At 38.4% G+C, this 8,637-nt stretch overlaps 1 pseudogene; it reads right to left on the reverse strand.

Moving 5' to 3' along the window:
* Positions 1–1,325: 1,325 nt before the first annotated feature.
* Positions 1,326–8,637, reverse strand: part of LOC101581895 — a 49,574-nt pseudogene continuing 42,262 nt past the window's right edge.

The following is an 8,637-nucleotide window of genomic DNA, read 5'->3' on the forward strand; positions in this document are numbered from 1 at the left end:
TTGTCCACTCCTATTTCTAAGGATAATATTTTCTTAATTCTTTCTGAAAGCTCCAAGTTGTTTTATGATCATTTCTAGACCCTAAGTTACATTAATTTATGGTAGGGACATTTTTCCTTTAGTTTTTCTTAGTTTTGTTTTCTTTTTTCCTGTACTAATGACTAAAATGCCTCTTGGAAATTGATCTGTGTAATAGGTAAAAAAATTCATCAAGACTCACTTTAGCATGACCTGGATGTGGAAACCAGGAGAACCTGATTACAAGAATACAAATTTTCTTATCCAACTGGTACCACAGTTAAGATGGATCCCTTTGATTGTCACAAGATAACTTACTCAATTTTCTCAGTCAAAATCCTCTCTCCTTTAGTTTTAAGTTTTCACTTAGGCAGAAACACTTGAATGCTTAAAGCAGAATGGGAAGCAATCATTTCACAAGGCAATAGCCAAACATCATCTTACTTACATCTAATGCTTCATTTCTGTCCTGGCTCATAGTCACAGAGTGACCTCTGTAGAGCAGCGGTTCTCAGATTCTCTGTTTCAGATTCACCGGGGGGCTGATCAACATTCAGATTACTAGGGCTCATGTGCAGAGTGGGGTTCATCTTGCAGAGCTGGAGTAGAACTCAAGAGGCAGCCTTTCTAGCAAACCTCCAAGCGACAGTGGTAGTGCTGACCCAGGCGGGACCCTCCCACGGAGACCCTCTGCTCTGCAGCGAGGCAGCTTTGCATTGGGATGCGGTCTACATGGACTTCTATTCTGTGAAATCCATAGATCCACATAGAGTTTCACTACGGTAATGCATTAGAGAATTTTAGCTATCAAACTGCTTTTTTTCGCCCTTTAGAATTATTTTGTTAAATCATAAATGTACAACAGCTTCTTAACTCTACACACGCACTTAAATTTTTTAAAGGAAAAACATTATGTCTTATTACACCATGATCCTGGCTAATAGATTTTCAGCACTTCGAGAAAAATCTTAAAAAAGTTTCACATGTCACCTGAAACTTACAAATTTAACATTATCAAAGAAGGAATGCTTCTACGGTCTTACAAAGACCATTAGAAAGAAACAGCAATTAAAAAGCTAAGAAGCTGACTCAAAGCCATTTTTACAATCCTTCCTCCACAGTAAGGTAATGTTATTAAATAGTCCAATCCATTCACACAATGGCTCTCTGCATCTTCTCTGGTGTCTTCTGCCATATCACTGCATATTTATGCATGACTGAGATAAGAGTTTCCTTAACATTGTTATTTTGACAACCTGAAGCTGTTCTATTACCTCTGGGCTCCCATCCTCTCCTATTTGTACAGTGAAGCCCATGGCAAATAGGAAGAAGCTCAGTATCGGCTCCTTCCACCATAACCCCCACTTCCTCCACTGCCTCCTGGACCATAATTTCCTCCACCACATGGTCCCCCCATGTTCCAGCTACCACCAAAGTTTCCACTTTTCATTGGACCATAGTCAGAAAGTTGCTAGTTATAATTTCCATTGTAATTTCCACTTCCATAATTCCTCCTCCATAATTGTCATAACTGTCTCCATAACCCCCACTTTGGTTTCCACATCCAGGCCCTCCACCACCATAGCCTTCTCTACCTCCTCCACAACCAGGGCTACCTCCAAAATTGCCACCTCCATGTCCTCCTCCATACCCATTATAACCATTGCCAAATCTATGTCCACTTCCATATCCGTCAGAGCCTCCTCTAAAGTTACTTCCTGGTCCTGGTCCTGGTCCTGGTCCAAAATTCCCACTGCTGCCACATGAATCCCCAAAACCAAAGTTCCTTCCTCTTCCACTCCTTGAACTTTGAACTTCCTGCATTTCTTGTCTAGACAAAGCCTTCCTTACTTCTGCATTATGACCATTAATGGTGGGGTATTTTTGCAACACAATTTTATCCACAGGATCATGGTCATCAAAAGTAACAAAGCCAAGACCTCTTTTTTTCCCAGACTGTCTATCAGTAATTATCTCAATGGTATCAATTTTTCCGTATTCTTAAAAGTAATCTCTAAGGTGATGCTCCTCAGTATCTTCTTTAATTCCACCAATAAACAGTTTCTTCACAGTCACATGAACCCCTGGTTTGCTAGACTCCTCTCTTGCTACAGCACGTTTTGGTTCAGCCACTCTCCCATCAACTGAATGTGCTCTTGTAGCCACGGCAGCATCAACCTCAGCTGTGGATGAGAAAGTTACAAGATCAAATCCTCTTGATCGTTTGCTTGTAGAACCCTTCATTACCACGCAGTCTGTCAGTTTTCTCCATTGCTTGTAGTAGTTCAGAATTTGGTCTTAAAAACATGGTTCTTTCACTTCCGCATTAATAAATAAGTCTTGACATTCAATTATAATAAATTGAATGAGATTGCAGACAGAAAGGAAATTTTCATAAACAAAAATATTACAGTGTAACCACTGCATAACAATTAGCTTTTATTAGGAGTCAGAGACTTTAACTTAGTTTCCTCAGTTTAAGTCATAAATGAGTGCTGTTACATTGTATGAAGCTTAAGATTTGTATTCCTCACACTTTAAAATACTAAGTTTTAATTAAACGATATCAGAGCTTTTAACCTTTAGAAACACTGATGTTCCAACTGCAGTAGGTCATAAGTCACGAATGTGATTGAGGGTTCTGAAGGCCAACTGAAACTCATCAGGTATATTTCCATTTTGGTAATTGAACCTCTGGCTTCATTCCACGTGCCTACACTGTTCTCTCAAACGTGAGCTTATCCTCCAGCCCTACGAAGAACTAAAAGAAAGAAAAAGAATTAGAAAGCATTTTAGATCTTCCAGAGATGTAACATTCCATAAAGCACTTAGAGAATACAACTTTCTACACCTCTCCTGATGACTGTACCTTAGCCATATCATGTCTATCACATGGTAGAAGGTGACTGTGGGAAAGGGAGGGAACTGATTGTATTTGCTTACAGAAAAGTGAATTCTCAGCAGTAGGTTTATAAGTTTGCTATCTCTTGTGCCACAAAGTCTAAAATAGTCACGTCTTTCATTTGCACCAGAAAGATTTGCAAAGATCCCATAAAAGCTCATCGGGAAAAAAAAAAAAAAAAAAGCTCATCGGAGCAGGCTGGGTCCCTTTGTGATTGTTTTGACAGGAGTCGATCTGGCATTCACTTTAGTGCTCCACATACGGCGACTGAAACTGTGATAACCAAAGAAATATTATATATTAATAGAAACAGAAGAAGAATAACAGGTTCATTTTATTTTAAAAAAAACCTTACAGACTTTATTAATATTCATGCATAGAACACAAAGGAAGTGGACAAATCATGCTGTGGAACTCAAGCAGGACTGGGTAAAACTCTGTCTCACAACTACGTTAGCCTACTTGTTGTTGCTGGCATACTTACAATAACACAAGCTTATAGGTTAGTAACGTCTGGCCTTCCATACATGAGGGGTGAATTGGTTGTTGCCTGATTAATCTCACTAGAGTTTAAACAATATGAAATCTGTGACGCTGTTTTCATTGGAAACTTGGCTGCCTTGAGAAATGCCTGGGAGTACAATGAAGCACACAGCCGGAGGTTGGGGCGGATTATGCAGGCTGATCTTGCATAGTGTGGCTGGTCTCTGCTTTCTGCCTGTCACAAAGAGAGCCGCTTTGCTTTCCCACACCCTTCAGCCACAATATTTCTGCCCTGGAGAAGTACCTGATGTTAGCCTAAAACCTCTGTAACTAAACTAAATAAACCTCTCTTCTTGTAAGTGTGGGTATTAGATATTGGTACAGGAAATGAAGAAGCGGAACAATTATTTGTTATTACAAATATCCTTCATTCAATAGCTTACATGTTTAACAACTGTTCGGGCTTACACTGTCCAGATTTGCCACCCACTCCTCAGACTTGCAGTGCGTGCTGTGCGGCCCCATGTGGCTTCCTCTACAGTAGCACACTACAATCTTCACGATTGTACCACACAGTACAGCACTGTCGTTTCATGTTCTGTTATATAATACAATACTGCATGTAGGAGTTATGCAAATAAAAGCAAAGTCCTCTGGCTGAACCATTTCATTATTCTGAATATTGTAATGTACATACTATATGCAATTCTTCATTTAGTGACTAATTTGTTTAATGACCTAGTTGCAGGAATGGAATTCAGTCATTAAATGAGGGACATCTATATCTGCTTTCTTGGGGATGGTCATTCTTTTGGGAATAAGATGGAGCCTCATTGTTGCTTTAGATCTCCTTTCCCCAATGGCCAGAGATACTGAGTGGTTTTTTTTCATATATTTGTTCATCATATGTGCTTCTTTTCTGAAAAGGGTCCACTCATTTCAGCTGCCCAGAATATCTACTCTGCACTGTGCTCAAGACTGAAATGGAATTAAACAGGTAGTCCCTGACCTCAAAATCCTTGAATTAAGTGGCTAAATTAAAAAGTGACACAAACATAATTAACAATGATAAGGAACAAATGACAGTCAAATTATACAACCAACCTCTATTATAATCCACAGAAAGAAGAAGTCACTTCCAGTTTTCTCAAAACCTTTCCTCAAGAGATGATATTTCAACTGTATTTTAAGGACTACTTGGATTTCAATAGGCAGTGAGATGCTGCAAGTACATTTCCAGGCAACAAAATAAAACCAAAGAATGACCAAAGAAGTGCAAAGCAGTGTAAAAATTGTCAAGAGATCCATGTGCACTGAGTTTGAGAATTACAAATAGAAACGAGGGCATTCCAAACTCCAACTTAACCTAGAAAGATCGCGAGTTTCACACAGAGGCGGACTTGAGTCTTATTTCTAGACTTGCAAAATCAGATTACATGACCTTGAGCAACTACTTAATACTTCTGGTCTTTTCGTCTACATCGAAAAAGGTAGAAAATGGTTTTAAACTACTTGTCTATGAATTATGGCTAACTGTGAAGGTGAAATAAAGTCGTGCACACGACATCTTTAACAAAGTGATGTTCATTCAGCAGTGTTGCACCAATATTTTGAATTTTGCAGTAGATCTTCACTTCATAGGTGGTGGACTGACATATGTGCTTTGTAGTTAAAATTATGATCTGGTTTCTTAAGCCAGGAGAAATGCCAGCTGCTGACCAAGCAGCTCCTACAGCAATTGGGAATAAATAAGATAAGGAACTCTGTTTGGTAAAAAAGAAAATGTTTGTTCTTCTCAAAGTTCCTCTCAGCCAAAATCTCATCTCTCTTCTCTTGCTCTCTCAAAGAGAGCAAACAAAGTGCAAAAAAAAAGTGCTATTTCCACTTAACATCCAACCTTAAAAATGAGAACTACATGATACAGAGACGTAATCATCCAGAAACTCGTTAAAAATTGGTACAAGTCATTACACTCTCTGTATTTTTAACATTTTATTCAAGAAAGTGAAATGATACTCTTCCCTACCTAGCTGCCATGATTTCTATAAAAATTAAAATACTATAACATAGGTTAAAAATCCTTTCAAAAGTCCACATACGTTAAAGAAACCCAACTTGTTCACTGCACTGTAATCTACACTCCAGGACCTTCACTCCGTGATAAAGGTAACCGTGCACACACTCGGTTTCCAATAATATTCATGTGAGCACACTGCTAGAGTCCTGTCCTAAATCAAATCCAAAGTATCTTATGCCTTTGCAATATACTCTTTCTGTAAATTGCTTGGAAATTTGTTTGCTCTATCAACAGAGTTTAGGATTGTATTTGCTAGTTTATCTTGTCACTGAGACCATGGAACCTTCAGTAATATAATCAGCAATCTGTCATCTTCAGGATTGGGCAAAGTTATTTGTGATTAATCATTTACCAAATTGTACCTGTTGCATTTCACTGGGTAACTTAACTTCTCTGAAGACTTCTGTGCAAAAAAAAAAAAAAAAAAAATGTATTTCTTACAAAATGTCAAGTCTAGCATCAAATAAGTGCTAAATATCCCACTTCTTTTCTCTTTCTTCATATATGCATTGATAACCCTTTTTGGTGTGCAACTTCCAGCACAGTTATTAATATTAGCTTATGAGTCCTAGGCAACTGCGAATTACAGTATTCATGTCTGCTTTAAATGACGGCGAAGGAGAAGAAAGACTTAAGGAAAAGAAAGGTAGAGAAAGGAGAAGAAAAGGGATAGGAAGAGAAGAACAGAGGATTAAAAAATAAAAGCTAACCAACCACAACGCATATTACCGAAGTAACTTGGAGTCAGACTGCACTGTTCAGAATCTTAATCCTGTAAATTTCAGGCAATGCTAGTTTTGTAATGCTACTTGATATGTAATCCCAAGCATACTGTCTGTGAGCCTGAGAAGTCACCGCTTCTGCTGACATTATTGTGACACTGGTTATTTTTATCTTACTAACCATGCCTACAATGAATAAAGTGAATGTATCTGAAGTTTAAGTAGGCATTGCGGCAGAATTTTACACTGAATTTAATAAGAGAGTAAGCCTGAATTTCAATAGAGCCCCATGTACTTTTGCCCTTTCTTCACTGTTTTAGAACTATGGTTAGGGGCTGGAGAGATGGCTCAGTGGTCTAAAGCACCTACTTGGAACAAGCTAAGCTAAGCTAAGCAAAGCACAGGGACCGCGGTTCGATCCCCCAGCACCACATGCCAGCCAGCCACGCCCCCTGGTGGGCTAAGCTGGCCACACACACACACACACACACACACTAAATAAATGTTTAAAAAAAAAAAAGAACTGTGGTTAACTTTTCTCATGAAAAATGAAGTAATGGTGGTAAGAAACACTGACTTTCAGATGAGAAAGGAAAAATGTCTGTCTCATGCTCACAAAATAAAATCATTCCGGTGAATGCAAAAGTTTAAACATTTGCATGACCAAGCATTACCTTATATCTCTGCCAATAGAACTAATTATATTTTTTTCACCAACCAGATTTTAACCAAATTTTACCTTATTATCATTACTAAAGTGTCATTTCATCACTGTTTTTATGCATGTCATTAATGATTGCTGTCAAACACTACTCTGTTATTCAATATGCACAGGGCCTATAACGAGTCCCATTTTCAGCTACAGTAAAAATATCATAAATATGACCAATGTATGGGGTCCTACTTCTTAGAAATAATGAAGTCACAAGGTGGGAGCAAGCCAACAACCTCTGACCCAGTATGTGACCAATCTCATTCTCTCAAACATTAAATTAGTAAGTGGAAGTCCTTTTCTTTCTTTTAAAATGAAAGCAAACCACTGATAAGGTGATAATTTGGATACATTGGGTAACGTATCATGGAACAATTTCAACATTTCTTTAAACAAGTTTGTAGCATGGAGTTCCCCCACCAGGGCCTGACTCTGAAGTGTCGTTCTACCCTTTCACCGGTCTTCCTGTTGCACTAGGCAATCATTTCCTGATCTCACTGCGTTTCCCAAGGCCGTTGCTACTGGATCTTAAGTAAAACCATACCATTTATTGCCTTGCTCTAAATGTTTGTGCCATTTTTTTTTCTTTTATGCCTCATTGCAAATACCTAAGACTGCCAGCATAATTTTCTTTCTTTCTTTCTTTCTTTCTTTCTTTCTTTCTTTCTTTCTTTCTTTCTTTTTTTTTAAATATAGTTAGTACAGGGTCTCACTTCACAGATCAGACTCATAGTGATCCTCCTGTTTTCAGCCTCCCAAGTGCTGAGATTATAGGTTTCAACCACCATGCCCAGTCGCAATCCCCACCTCAGGGTGCCCCCAGGTATGCTACTGGTACAGCACACTAGCAATCAATCCTGCTCCCTGTTTTAATCCGCTTAGCTATTTGACTGGCCCTCACAATTTTCAATAAAAATGATGACACATAGTGACAGATATCCTTGTGGTTCCAGATCTTCAGAGAAAGTATTCAGTCCTTCCCCACTACACGTGACAGCCATTGTGGGTATTCATGGATTCCTTGCATTGGGCTGAGGACATTAGTGTCTGTTTGTTTTGTGAGCATTTTATTCAAGAATGTAGACATCTGTTAAGTCCATTTGTTCAGAGGTTTGGTTTATTTCTGATATTTCTTTGTTGATTTTTTCATCTCACTGATCTATCTATTTATGACAATGGAGAATTAGGTCCCCCATTATAGTTGTGTCAGTACTTATTTGATTTTTCATGTCCATTACTATTTCTTTAATATAGTTTGATGTACCAGTACTTGATGCATATATATTGATGATTGTTATTTCTTCTTTTTGGGGAATTTCACTTGGCAAATATATAGTGGCCTTCTTTGTCTCTTTTGATCACTTATGACGTAAAGTTCACATTATCTGAAAATGAAATAGCTACCATTGGCTTTTTCTGTCTTCCTGCCACATAGAATATTGTTTTCTATCCTATAAGAAATGCTGGAGGGGATGTGGGGGGAAAAACACTTTGCCACTGTTGATGGGAGTATAATCCAGTGTAACCCCTGTGAAAATCAGTATAGCGAGTCCTCAGAAAACTAGGATTAAAGATATTCCATGCTCCTGGATAGGAAGGACCAACATTGTGAAGATGGCCAAATTCCCAAAATTGCTGTACAGATTTAATGCAATCCCTATCAGACTACCACTGACATATCTCACAGACCTAGAGAAATCATTCCTAAAATTTATCTGGAACC

This window comes from Octodon degus, unplaced genomic scaffold, assembly GCF_000260255.1.
Source record: "Octodon degus isolate 3935 unplaced genomic scaffold, OctDeg1.0 scaffold00036, whole genome shotgun sequence".
Taxonomy (NCBI): Eukaryota; Metazoa; Chordata; class Mammalia; order Rodentia; family Octodontidae; genus Octodon; species Octodon degus.